Consider the following 15,774-nt stretch of genomic DNA (forward strand, 5'->3'; position numbering starts at 1 on the left):
GCATGTACATCATCATCAAAGTCATCGACTTATTTATGTACCATTTAAAATTATGGTCTGACATTTAAACTGTGGGTAAAATAGATCAATCAAACTGAAGGAATCACCGATATTAGGGAAATCCAACTATCTCGTGCTTCACTGATCAATCTAAGTATCCGGTGTTTCATTAATGATTGCAGGTTAAATTCAACCGAAGCTTGGTGCATTCATTAGTTGTTCCAATATACCTTTTTGAAACTCCATGTCAAATCTAGGTGCGAGGTTGGGAGTTTGTACATAAACATGATAAAGAAAGCGTTTGTCATGATGTTATTCATTTGAAAGAATTAGGTTTTTATTTTATTATTCTTTCAGAATTTGGAATAGCTTTGCTCATGGTTTCAATGGTTTCTTAGGATGGTTTCAATGGTTTTTCATGCGGTGACAATGATAATCAGGTTTAAATGATAGACCAATACAAAGTGATTTTCTTAAATATCGAGTTCTTTTTTTTTTTGTTTCTATTGGGATATAGGGGTGTTTCACTTCATTGACTTTGATATTCACAAATTACTTTTGCACTACATTTTAATGAATGTATTTAATTTCTCTATAGAAAAGATAAACATTGGCATTTGTACTAAGATTTTATACAACCTACCTTCATTGCACATGTTTTGATCTAGGAGAGATGTTTTATTTCAAACTTCATTATTACTTGGACTTGTGTCTCTACTGTAGGGAAGGAGCCATCCAATCCTTAAGGTGCACAAGACTCTAGTTACCTTGCAATGTGAGGGTCCTTTTAACTTACCTTAGAGTTTTCTCCCACCACTGTTGCATTGAGATATATCACCATATTCCTTTGTATCATTGCATTTGTCATATTTGTTCTTTAGACCCTCATGCTAAGGACCATTTTGTATTAAAAAACACACCTTACTATAAGATTAGAGGATGGTTGTTTTATCTATTTAAAGTCACCACTTTGTTCTCTCAAGATGCTCATGGCTTATGAGGACTATTGATACTTATCCCTTTTCTTCCAAGAGATGTTTGACCTTCACCAATGGTTACGTTGATGGTTTACCAAAGGACCAACAAGTAACAAGTTGAACCTCTTATTTCTAGTCATCTAAAACTAAGAGGAAGAGGTCCCATGACTAGCATACAAGTTCACATGATATATCTATGATGCAATATTGTAGATGCAACCAGTAAAGTGACCTCATGCCTATCACACATTTCTTTGAGATCTTGAATGTTAGAAGTACTTATCTAGAGTAACAAGTCTTGGTCACCTCCTCCTTCTTGAACTCTTTCAATGTTCTCCATCCAATTGAGTTGTTGTTTTCCAATGATCTTTTTTTTTTTTTAATTCCTTTTTATTTTTAAATATAGATGGGATGTTTTTTTATTTTTATATATTGTATTTTTTACATTGTCATAAGCTAATTTTGATTCCAAGTGAACATTAAAATCTATATTAAATTTAAATAAATATTACATTAAGATAAGCTAAACATCATTCCAAACCATAATGGATTTTGTATTCAAAAGATGAATTGCATTTAAACCATAAATTGAATAAAATCTAAACTTCCATCAGTAACATTAACACACTTAAAATCCAACAATACATCACCATCCTTACTCTTATGTGGTCACTATAGGATGGGGATAAATCTTATCCTCAATGAGTGCTAGTTGAGACGTAGTTTTATGTGGTTACTCCATTTCCAACTATGCCTTCCATAAGTAGGTATGTTAACAATGCAAAACAATGTGTATTGTTTTGAATTGGGTACAAAAATGGATATTGCGGGGATTATGTTTGAATGATATATTATAAAATTAAATGAAATAGTTGGATTAATGATAGAGTAGGAGAGTAGCCATGGGAGAACATTGGGACTAAAATGACTAAAATGACCTGATGTAAGCATTGAATTGTTTCATACTTCAGAAAAATCCATGCTAAGAGAATTGAGCATGTGTGGAAAGAAAACTGGTTTTCAATCTTGTTTACAGGAGACACCACATTGTATTAGGTTTTTTTATTTATAGAGATGATGTTTCTATAGTTGAGACATCAACAATGTTCATGATGTTTCTATTGTCAAGATGTTGAGACAAAGAAGATTGAGATGGAAAGTGAGAAAAAAATGCAGTAGCTAATTATTTTGCAATGATGACTTACATGTAATTTTTTAATTTGTTTTGATTACTTATTAGAACAAAAGACTTCATAATTAATTTGTGCAAGTTATCGTTACTAGTAAAATTATATGACAAATACTATTCAAAAAATAGTTTTATTAAGTCAAATAAGAAACTTTTTCTTTTTCTTTTTTAAGTATTAGTGTTTAGTGCTCCAATTATCATTATGATATATTTATAACTAACATCTTTGATTGCATATTGGCTTTGTGAGAAATAGTATGTACTTGCAACAATACTCATGATTGGAAAACCACATGAGTCGTGTTTGTGAAATGGTATATACTTACAAAAATACTCATGGTTGGAAAACCACATGAGTAATTGGTATTATAAATATATATGTTGTTATGTTTAGAAATGTGTGCGAAATGGCATGTACTTGCAAAAATACTCATGGTTGGAAAACCACATGAGTAAATGGTATTATAAATATATATATGTTGATATGTTTAGAAATAAGAGATACATTGTATGTGTGTGTGAAATGGTATGTACTTGCAACAATGGTTGGAAAACCACATGAGTCATTGATATTATAAATATATATGTTGATATGTTTAGAAATAAGAGATACCGTGTGTGTGAAATGATATGTATTTGTAACAATATTCATGGTTGGAAAATTACACGAGTCATTGGTATTATAAATATATATGTTGATATGTTTAGAAATAAAAGATACTGTGCGTGTAATGATATGTACTCGCAACAATACTCATGGTTGGAAAACCATATGAGTCATTGGTATTATAAATATATATGTTGATATGTTTAGAAATAATAGATATTGTGTGTGTTACCAATGTTGTATTTTCCTTTTTTTTATGTGATGCAAGAAATTTATATCATATTGATATTATAGCTAGATATATGTCGGTTCTATTCTTTGTTGGTTTTAACATTATGTGTAAACCCATGTTATATATAATGTTATTATTGCATTTGTTTTTCTTTGTTTTCCATGGTGGCCATGTTGGTGTTATAGAGAGATACATGTTAGGAAGTTTTGCTTTTGACTTGAAAATCAACAAATAATTTTCTTTTTATGTTATACACATTATTCTCATGTTATATGTCAAAGCTTTTGTTAGTCCTTCTAATATTCTTTGTATGAATGTACATTGTATGTTTTTCTATTTTAATACCAAGATTTAACAAGTTCTTTTATGCTTTTAGGTGGTGGTGTTGTTATGGCTTGGAGGATTATAGATGAGTTGTTAAAGATCCTTTGAAAAACAAAGGAATCCTAATTGAGAGATGAGGGAGAGAGAATGCCAATTGAATTACATAGTTAAAATTGGCCTAAATATACCACACCTTGCATTCATCATTGATGTCTAATCTTGGCATATCGAAAAAAATGGTTTTCCTTTCCACATATACTTTGATCCAACAATGACATAGAACTAATGGTTCCATTTTCTTCACTTATCGGTATGTGTAAAATATTGAGCGGATTCCTCCTTTTTGTTAGTATTTCTCAAATTGAGGTACACAATAATCATGCTTGAATGCTTGCATTAGAGCAAACCCATGTCAATTTGTTCACGATGGGGAGAGATGCACTCATGACTAAAAGAGACATCCAAAACCAAATTTAAATAACTTGATGACTCACGGTATCAAATTCATGAGCAACTAGTCCACTTACATCTATAATTGGATGGAAAAAATGAGATGAATTGGTTTTTACTATATTAGGAGCCATTCATGCTAGAGATAATGAAAATATGGAAAATGGAGTAGGTTGTTAGAGATGGGCACAACAACATCCTTGTGATGGATTCTACTTTTTGTCCAAAAATAATACATGATATTTTGGTTTCTATTTGGCTTATTTACCATGTCAACATTTTTTCTATTGTAACAATTCATGAAAATCTTGTCTATACTTAACTTGTTTACCACATTCAATTATTGCTCAATAACATATTAATTCATGAAATGCTTAATTCTAGGGGTTCATAATTTCTACATTGGTGATATACTTCTCAAGGGGATTTTATTCACTAGGCCAGTGTTGAATTAAATACAATGAATTCATGGATTGCTTATTTCTGATTGCCTAATTTATCAGGAAGTTGTTATTATTATGTAATTTGAATTCATGAAATATTTGAATAGAGAATTATTATTTTGAAATATGTATTCATAAATGATTGTTTTCTAATGGCCATATATATATAATCATATGCATGGTAGTATCCCTTATACTCTAATATGGCTTTAAACACACATCAAAATGTAATTTTTGTATATTGCGTAATATCAAGGAACAAAATGTATAAAACAATTGTGACATGGTTGTAAGAATTTCATCACTTTGTTTTAACTTCTTGTCCCACAAGGAAACCTTCATCTTTTATTACAGATGATGTCCTCTCAAAGATTTAGGTGATAGGGCAAGCTTCTTAATTTCCCTAACTTTATTTTGTTACATATTTATTTAATTATTGGTTTCTCACTAAATTGTTCATGCACATTCATCCATAATGATGTGTTTTACTATTCAATAATTCTTTACATCTCATGGGTGTATTGTTATTCACTGAAAAAAACTGAACGAGTTTTTTTGTGACAGTAAAAGAGAGATAAATGTCATTATCTAGTGAAACATAATGTATTACTCATTGTGAATTTAGGATACCATGAACAAATTGCTAGATTTTCATGGAAAGTTCTATGAGAAAATTGTTATTTTCAAATATTTCAAAGATCGTTGGAGAATCTATCATAGTGATACAATATTGCTTGTAATTGAATCAACATTATTCTAAAGTTATCACAATGATAAATGGTTATGGTTGGTGACTTGGGTAATGTTATTTCTAAACCTATCTTAATGATAATTATTATTGATAGTGATTTGGACCTGGTATTTCTCACTTTATTATAATGATAATTCATTATTATTGGTGATTTGACTAACATTATTTCTTATGCAAATATGTTAAGTGGAACATTGCAAGTATGTTAGTCCAATCATGCATGTAGGGAATTTCAGCATTCAAACTAGGAAACAAATGCTTCCATTGAGTCAAATCATAATCACATCAGACAATATTTTCTTTGAGAAATGGTCAATGAAAATTCCATGTTTTTATGCACCATCAATTTATATAGAATAGAAAAACAACTTATAGTAATTATAACATTATACATATTGTTTAAACTATTGTTGGTTTAATATCAATTTCTATAGTACATCTTTTCATAAATAGATTTTCTTATTAAAAATTTATAATGCAATTACACTTTTATCATTAGTTTATTGTGTGAAACAAAATAAATTTATTCAAAATTTTATAATAAACTATATATATTGTTAAGATTCTCGACCCAAAATTCATATGATATCCAAAATAATACGCAAAAATTATATTGATAAGATAATTACTTATAAAAAAATCCCTTAACCACTTAAATTTTTTTTTTTCCTTATAATAATTTATACTTGAATAATACTTGAGATATTTTACATTTTTTTTTTCTCGTTAAAACTAATCTATTATATACAGGAGCAAGAAAACAGTTACATCATTTCAAGACCAAAAGAACCAGAGGCCTGTTGTGGCACTTTGGAACAGCTGAGACCAAAAAAGAACAACCCTCGCAGGGGCGCCAGACCAGAGATAAACAACCCTCGCAGGGGCGCCAGACCAAAAATAAACAGCCCTCGCAGGGGCGCCAAACCAAAACTAAACAGCCCTCGCAGGGGCGCCAGACCAAAACATTACATCCCCTGCAGGGGCGCCAGCAGAACTTCAGCATAATCCCGCTCGGGGAAGACAGACCCATCCCTGAGCCAACATACCATAAACAGACTATGTGCCAACATAACATGAACAATAAGACCAAAACAAAACCTGAGCAGCGAGGGAGGTCGAGACTCCGAACAGATGAGCAGCTATTCGTCCGGCTCCTCCTTAACCACCCTACACCATCCATAATTCTCCACCTCCTCTGCAGTGGGAGCGGTGTCCATGTTGACGTCGTCCCCTTTGCTGATCGTCGCCTCCTGAGCCAGAGGGCGATTAGAGACATTCTCTGGAACATCCGCAGGCTTCTCCATGACATTCTCTGAGCCGCCAATAGGATGCTTCCCCCTACTGTCTTGAGAGTCGCCACCATCTGGAGAGTCTTCGAGGAGGAGAACCGACACATGGGCACTGATTCGGGGTCTATTTAGAGAACTGCTAAAATTGAAAATGGCGGAACCGAAGGCAGGCGTGGAAGCCGAATCAGAATCAGGAGCGCTTGAGTCCAGAAATTGGCTAGACTGAAGGGGGTTGGCCTCAGAGGTTCGGTGGCAATAGTAGTGGCAACAATGGGGATGAGGAGCATCTACTGGAGGGCGCGAAGACCCGCCACGGGAGGAACCTCGACGGCTGAGCATTCGCTGTCGAGGCCTAACCATATTTGCAGGGTCACCAAGGATATAAAGCAGCTTGAAATTGAGTAACCGACCAGGCTTAGGACTACCCAAAACAGTCAGGGAATTGGCCCTGACGACAAGAACCATAGACTGAAGAACCATAGACCGAGCAAGAACCTGCACACAGAGAACCATGGACTGAGCATGAACCGGTGCATAGAGAGCCAACCCACCGCATCTTTTAACATCCCTGCCTCCACCTCGAAACCCGTCCACCATTACTGCACTCTCCATTCGAACCAAAGAGCCGGACAGAGCATTGAATTGCCTCTGGAAAATACCAATCCATTTATTCCTTAGCGGCCGAAGACAGGTCGTCTCGCATGCGTTACCCTTGTGACAGCGCATGGCCTGCATGTGGCCTCCATTAAACGCGCGTCCTGTCCACATTATCACCCGCATCCGGGGTCTTGAGATATTTTACATTAAATGAATGTACCTATATCAATATAATCCAAGAGGTACATATTTAAATAGATATGACCTTTCAAACATACCTATAGTTTTTATATTTACTAATATATTATCATACTTGAGATATTTGACATTAAATGAATGTACTTATATCAATATAATCCAAGAGGTACATATTTAAATAGATATGACCTTTCAAATATACCTATAGTTTTTATATTTACTAATATATTATCATATTACATTAATATTATTGTATTAGAGTTGAAATTTCTATTTCATTAATAATATATATACACAGCATTACCATCTCCTAATTATTTGCAAAATGTCTACTTCTAATATTTTGTCTTTTTTGTACATCAATAAACAATATTTATGAGATCCCATATTCACTTTAGTGAATTTTATCCATCTATCATGAAAAGGAAGAGCATACAATGTTGAGAAGCCATTTCCTATAATAATGATATGAATATGATTAAAAATGTCTAATTTTCTTTAATCTTTTCTAGTGCTTACTCTTGTAGGATTATCAACTAGTGCTTACTCTTCTAAGATTGTTAATTATATTGATTGAGTTTGTTGGTTACCATTAAAATGTTTTCAAAATTTTTAATAATTTATGTCTAATTAATATTATAGTTGTTTTAATTAATCCACTTCATATTTTCTTGTAATATTTTATTTTCGCTTATTCAAACAAAAGGGGAATGCAATTTACAAATCCAAATACATTGATTGACTACTTTGACATTTTTGTCATCTAAATAACCTTGCCTCTACAATAAACCTATTAACTTAATTAACTACTTTAACATTTTTGTCATCTAAATAACCCTTCCCTCTCCATTAAACATATTAACTTAATTCATTGTTTGACATTTTTTCCATCTAAGTGACCCTTGCCCCTTGCCTCTGCAATAAACATATTAACTTCAATAACTTGTGAATTATTCTTGCATGTCACAACCAAAACTTTTAAAGTATTCTTGCACGTACAAACAAGTTTGGATATAGCTCTTTTATTGTCTCGAGTTAAATAATATGTTCCCAACTAAGACAATCACCATTAGGATCATCAAACTTAAATGGTGAAAAGAATTGATAAATTTTAACTATTGGTTGAGATGAAAAGATTTCAGTCATTCTAATAATAAAATTTGGATCATGTCACCAATTAAATGATCGACATAAGATTTGTTGAAGGTAACAAATTCATGTTGAAGAAATAAATTTATACTTAGATATCTTTTATAGTAAAATATTTGGTAAGTAAAACATCAAGTAAAACATCTATAACAAATGTGTAATGTGCTATATTATTACTAAAAAATAAAAAGAATTAAAAAATAAACATGTAAATCATTATGATACTTTTGAAGTAAATAATACTGAGAAACAATTTGCGTTAAAAACCTATTTTATAACACATCGATTGCTTTGTTACTTGATTAATTATAGGTAAGAGAGCTTGAGAACGAGTAACATAGATTGAGTACTTATAAAGTCTTGCCAAATTGCTGCTTTTTTAAGAAGGAAAAAAGTTGTTTCTATTATAAATAAAAATAATACATATACATAGTTTATAGTTTCATTAATCCAGTGAATGAAAGTGTTAGATAAGTAAAGTTTTAGAGTTATACCAAAAAATGGTTTCTCAAAAGTATAATAATAGTTCATATCAATACAAATGGCAACATATTTGTATAATGTAAAATACAAATGTAACTAAATGCAAATGCAAAACTAGATATGACTAAAATACTGCAAATCTCACATAGACTCTCGCTGTGGGGTGAAATGCTCATGGTAGGTGGAGTCGGCCCTCCTCTAGTACCTTGCTGTCAACCAAGTACCAATAGTGCAATAAACCAGAAGATCTGCCCATACCAGCTTTGGAGAGACTCTCAGCCACTGTATTGCATTCCCTGTATACATGAGAGATGGTATATGAAAGAGAGAACCCAAGATGTGCTTGCTCCTCCTAAACCACCCCAGGAGAAGGTGGGAAAGAACCCAGTAGTTCCCTTGATGCGACCAATTAACGTCTTAGAGTCCCCATAGATATTCAGAGTGTTAATGTTCTTGTGGAGAGAAAACCAAAGAAACCCCTATAAAGCCATAGCATCCACCTTGATGTTGGAACCAAAACCACCATATCAACATAATTGATATTAAATTCCCCTATCAAAACTATTGCTATATTGAAATTGCTGCTTTCTATCGCATCACAATTGTTATCAATTGTAAATAAAAAACGTTTAAAATTATGTATTTTTCCACAAAAGTTTACTTTACTAAACCTTTAAACAAATATGGAAATAACCATATCTCACTCTCCTCACCTATAATTTGAATTACTTATCATGCTCAATCACATCACAATTGTTATCAATTGTAAATGAAAAACGTTTAACGTTATGTGTTTTCCACAAAAGTTTACTTTACTAAACCTTTAAACAAATATGGAAATAACCATATCTCACTCTCCTCACCTATAATTTGAATTACTTATCATGCTCAATGTTTAATTAAATTGACAAGAATTATGAGGTAAAAAAGGCTACCAAAAAAGAGCTGCGTTTTACGTTTTCTAAAAGGAGAGCCTATCAACATCAAGTCGTGGTTGTCTACTTCCCTTTATTTTTTATTAATATACATCTGCTGCTTCATTTTACCTAAATGTGTATGCTCATGTATCATTTAGCTTAACATTCCTTGATTAGTTAAGTAGGTTTCTTTTGAATATGCTATTTTTATTTGCATGCCTTTTTGTGTCTTGATCTCTTGTACAGGTGCATAAATGTTGAGAGCAGTAGGAACAAGCCCGTGATGTGAGTGTTTCAAGGTATTCAACAAAGGAGACTGAGATAGCATCAGAACGAGGTAGGCCATCTTCTTCGTCCCTGTTTTCAATTACAAATTAGGAAAGTGTCTAGTAAATTGTCACTTTGGTTGCTAGACCCACTCATTGGGCTAGAGGGATTGTCTCTATTCATAGAGAGGATTTACCTAGACAAAATTGTGACTCCACTAGGGACCCTATGATCCTTTCCATCCAATCCTCCACCTTGTTTTTGTGATGAGTTTGACCAACCGTCCAATCCAAGACTTGTTTGCTTGTCTGTAACTATTTTCACTTTCTAGTAATTGCTTGAAGGTTCTTGATTTGTGCTACTCTTGAAGTTTTTCTTGTTTTTTCTTTATCTTTCTCGACCATCATTGTTTTGGCCCTCACAATCACGATGACATCGCACATATGTTGATTACAGTAGTGACAATTGCTTCTTTTCTTTTAGTAGGTGTGATGATAACAAAGGTTAAAGAAAATTAGGGGTTGTCTTCTTGTTTTCAGTTTTTGCCTTTTGTCGGTGGCTTATCAGTGTGATTTTAGTGTCCTTGTCTTGCTTGACATGTTTGTCTGATTACAATTGCCTCTTTAATTTGGTTTTAAGTTTGTTTGGAGCTTGATTTTCCTTCTAGGGTTTTATCTTCTAGGTCATCCTTCATTCACTCATTGGTCTTCTCTTCAGAGATCGATTACCTTTGTTAAAAGAGTCTTTTTGTGTTTGGACGTCTTTTGCAAATCACTTTTGGTTCTTGGGTATTAAGTTGTTTTCATTAGTGTCAAATTGAGTAGATGCTTTGAAAGTCACTTTAGTTCCATTTGGCAAGCAATAGATTACAAAATTGTTTGTTTCGTTTGAACTGAAAGGAAGTATTTTCTTTGAATTTTGTGTTTCAAAAAGTGAAAATAGAAGTGTTTATCTTTTAAGTAGTTTTCGAAGCATTTGTTGCATTCAAAATCATTAATGTGAAAGAGATTTTCATTATTATTGAAGTTGTTTTCAGTCACTTTTGCTTTTGCACTAGATTACATTGGTTGCATTAAAGTGAAAAAGAAATCATCATTATATCTTAAGGTAGTTTGCTTTAAGGTTTTTTTTTTGGCATTGCATTTTCTTATGATATGAAAGATTAAATTTCATGTTTTGCATTTAGCATTGGAAAATTGTCATTGATGCATTGTTGCTTGTTTGATGCATGATTTGAGTGTTTATCTTCCCTAAATAAGTAGCCTTCATCGAATGAAAGGATTTCATTTTCATCATTTAGATGCATTTTAGGAACAGGTGACATCATTAAGGCCTCGAAATTGAAACATAATTTCAAGATTAACTTTAAAATCTATCAATTAGTCTAAGGAGAATTTGAAACATTAACGTTCATACTTAGTGGTCTAGGCTAGAGACATGTTCCGACATCTATAAAACTTAGCAGTTGTCATTCGCTTTTGCATTAGACAGTGCTAGCACGGACTTGTGCTCCCTGTACCATTGAGTATATAAAGGGAGACCCTTATAGGTTGCAAACCTTTATCCATAGGAAGCCGAGTCTGCTGCCTTGTAAACGTGATACACCGAACACAACATTTAGGGAGATTGCCTGCACATATGTCAAGTCCTTGGTAAATTTATTTGTTGAGGTGTATATTGCAGTTCACGATTACTTGGTACTCCTTTTGCCTTGAGTTACTTGAGTGGTGATTTCGATCTTTTCTCACTACTTAAATTTGAAAAGATCATCGAGCACTTGTCCTTTCAAGCTCGCTTAACCAACGAAAGTGACTAGAGTCACCTTTTAGTCCTTTTCTTAACTCTTAAAAGATGAAAAGGAAAAGTTTTTGTTTCTAAAAATAACTTCCCATGATAAACATGTCGAACCCAAGAAGTTGCTTCTTGGACCAATATTGAGTAATTCCTTGTTAATTTCAAGATTGTTAATAAACCCTCAACGAATCTCCTTTCCTTTTTTGCTCTTGAGAGGAAGTCATCGTGGCTGAACCATTGAGTTCATCTCACAGTTCCCCTTCATTGTTTGATACTAAAGGGTCCTCCCAAGGAGTTCATCTGGAGCTTCCTCAGTCACTTGAAGATCAAGGTTTTGAACTTGGGATTATTCCAAGTATCCAACCCCTGTCTTCTCGTCCACCTCCATCAGATTCCTGGTCACCTCAAGAATATGATCCTGAGACCCCAAACAATCCTATACAGACCCTTGAGAGTCTGCAGACCCCTGAGAGTCCGCAAAGGCTTGGTATTCATCCGCCAAATTTGTTATTTGATTCTGTTGTCATATCTCCTCAGTATCCTTACTATCCTTACGATCAGCCTAGTATTCCTTTGGAGCTATCTCCTGACACATCTTATATTCCTCATCACTGGCTGTTTCCATCTATGGAGTTAGAGGGTGAAATCCCAATCTCTTCTCCGGGTCATTCAAACGTTTCCGCTACCCATACTCCTCATGTCGATAATGAACAAGGGTATGAATTTCCTCCAGAAGGTTTTCCTTTTACAGGAAGAGTCCCATCTCTCATACTTCCTAAAACTAGTGGACCCATGTTTCCGCCTGGTTATACAACCTTAGCACAATTAGTTTCGAGTACTCCTAGTGCTTCGTCCTTGTATCAAAATCCCATATGGTCTTCAAATTCTATGCCTACATCTGGTTCATTCATTCCAAACGCGACCTCTCAAACTTCTGTACAAACTCTTGTTACGTGAGTTCTCATTCAACCTACGATTCCATCGCAACTTGTATCGTTGTTTCAACCTACCCTTCTGTACAACCGATTGTTTCAGGTCAGGTTTCAGTTAGTTCTTCTACCCCTCTGTTAAGTGGACAGAATGTGTCATCGCCTGAGGGGAAAAATATGAATATTCCTCTTGTGTCAGGTGAAACCAATGTGAGTGGATTACAAAATCACATGGTTGGAGTTAATCAACCTTATTCTAGAGGTATTCCTAACCCTGTTGGTCCATCCGGGTTAGGTAACATCTAGTATCAACAACCTTATATGGCTCAGACTCCGCTCCAACATTCTTTTGTCACATATGGTTCGCAAGCCTTGGTCAATTCATCTTACATTCCTCAAGCAGGAGCTTATGTCCAGCCTGGTCAATCCGCTATTCCTGGTGGATATGGTTAGATTCAATTTGGAAATTACCAATACCCACAGGGTATATCCCAAGGAACTGTCCAAAAACCCTTGCAACAACAAGGAAAACCTTTGCAGCAGCAAGGGAAACCATTGCAGCAGCAAGGGAAAACATTATAGTAGCAAGGACTACTGTTACAGCAGTAGGGCAACCTTTGTAGCAACAAACTTAGTTTGTTCAGTAGCCTACTCAACCTTTGTCCTCGCAAGGCCAAAATTTGCAGCAACAAGGTCAACCTCTGTAGCAGCAAGCTTCATATGCGTATCAATAAGGCTAGCCCTTTCAAACACAAGGTCAACCCCTGCCGCAGCATGGCCAATCTCTTCAAGTTTAGGGTCAACAGGTTCAACAACCTTACAATCCATATGCGCGTATAATTCTTATCAACAGCCTATGGTAGGTAAATATGTAACCTACCCTAGACAAAATCCACCTTATGGTCAAGGTAACCCTCAGTGGGGGCAAAATCAAATCCCATATGGAAAAAATCCTCTGGTTCCAGTTCCAACTAAAATTCCAAGCAATTGCCCTAAATTCGAAGGAAAGTCTAAAAAGGACCTACAAGCCCATGCGATGAAATATCAATTATGGTTCTCTTCAAATTGATATGTTGACGATTCTATCTGTCTTCGCCTCTTTCAAAGAACCTTAACAGGTGCTGCCACAAAATGGTATATCAAGTTGCCTCGAGCTACCTATGTTGACTTTAACTCTCTAGCTATGGACTTCCACACCCACTTCTAATTGCCGCTTCTGTATGAAACAGACACTCATTTTCTCACATCCCTTAAGCAAGATACCACGATCTACATTTCTGATCATAACCATGAACGGAGACGTTAGTGACACCTTATCAAATTCGAGATTGCTAATGAGTTTTTCGCCGAATGGTTCACAAAATCATTCGTTAACAAGATTTCTAAGGATATAACTATGGGTGGATTTGTTACTGAAGAGCAAGCTATTGCTCGTGCTCAGTATCTAGACTTAGTCTATTCACAATCTGGTATGTTATATGAGATGTTTCCTGATGCTCCAAGACCATCTTCAGATCTGGCAGCCTCAAAGTCTCCTCATGTACCACCTGTTAATGGTGTAATTGGTTCCATGTCTTAGAATTCCACGAAGGCTTCCTTGAAGCAGAAATCTATTTCAAACACTGGTTCCAATAATCCTTTGAAAAAATCGTCAAATCCTGGTAAAGCCTTTGAGGTACATGTTGTTCAGTCTACCACAGCAGATAAGGCCTCAAAATGTAAGAAAAAGGGGAAAGGTAAAGCCAAAACTGATACCCGAAAATAAGATCCACCCAAATCATCTGATGATGATGCTTCTAAGAGAAAGCCAAAATATCCTTTCCTCATATGTGAGGAATATCATTACACCAAGGATTGTCCCCGACGTTTTGAAGTTAATCTCTTATTGAAAGGGACTCCAACTATTTTAAAGGAACCTTTTCCATCTCATTACATGCAGTTGGTAGAATAATCGCAATCCTCTGCCTCCTCTGGTTCCCAATTTTTCATGATGCAAGGTTCATCACCTATTTAGATTGCTACTCGTACAAAGGACTATCAAACCTCGCATAAGCAGACGGTGGAGAAAGAAGTCACTGATATACCTTCTACTTCCACTCCATCTAGTTTTGGTTTGCTCCATATTGAGATCCCTAAAAGTGAGTCAGTAATCCAACCACCTCCCAAAGGTGTACTTTAGAAATCATCCTATAATCTGAATGCTAGAGATGCACAACATTATAATTTGAGGATTTAGCTCAAGCACCTTCAGTGATGTTTGCTCTAGAGGTTCTGTAAACCTATCCAATGCAGTAGAAATCATTATTTTCTACTATAGGCATTATTGATCCTGCCGATTCGAGTTTAATTACCTTTGATCTTGAAAACCACGTTCCTCGTCTTCCTCATCAAATTTCTTTTTTTATTCAAGTTCTCATTAAAGGAAAGACAATTCATCAGACTGTTATTGATGAAGGTGCTTCCACCTGCATCATGTCTATTTCGTGTTGGAAGGCCATTGGCTCTCCTTCTCTTAACTAGTCCCCGAACACTTTGGAGGCCTTTGATGGCAGAGGCTCCTGTCCATACGATATTCTCACGAACTTGCCGATCACGTTGGAAGGAAAGATCGTTGAGCTAGAAGTGGAAGTTGTAGATGCGAATCTCAACTACAACCTTCTTCTTGGGCGGAGCTGGACCCACGCTATGTTTTGTGTGGTTTCTTCTTTGTTCTAGGTGCTTCGTTTTACTCATGAAGGAAAAATTGTCACCCGTTGACCAACTGTCTTTTTTCACTTCCAGTTCATCAAACGACAATGTCCCTTATGTTGGAAATACCGAGATTGCTTATGAGAGTGTGGGGGCAGGTCTTTTCAAAGACTTTGCTTTAATGGGTACTTTTACTCTCCCACCTCCGAATGTTACTTCGATCAATATGATCATGGTTTCTACGGATCCTTGGATTATTCCTACTCCAAATCAAATTGATTCATTTGGTGATTCTATTCCTTTAAGTCCATTAGAGAAAAATTAGCAAGAGATTTTCTTGGCTTCAATTGTCACTTCGGAAAGTCATGATGTTTTCAGTATGAAGTTGGATACTTATGTGCCATCTCCTTAGCTTGGTTCTTGGGATTCTCCGGATCCTTTGAACGAGACATTCCCCACCGACGAGAGTATCATTGAGGTTATGCCTCTG

The sequence above is a fragment of the Pinus tabuliformis genome, chromosome J (genome assembly GCF_031772625.1).
Source record: "Pinus tabuliformis cultivar Carrire ecotype Pingquan chromosome J, CPIR1, whole genome shotgun sequence".
In the NCBI taxonomy this organism is placed as follows: Eukaryota; Viridiplantae; Streptophyta; class Pinopsida; order Pinales; family Pinaceae; genus Pinus; species Pinus tabuliformis.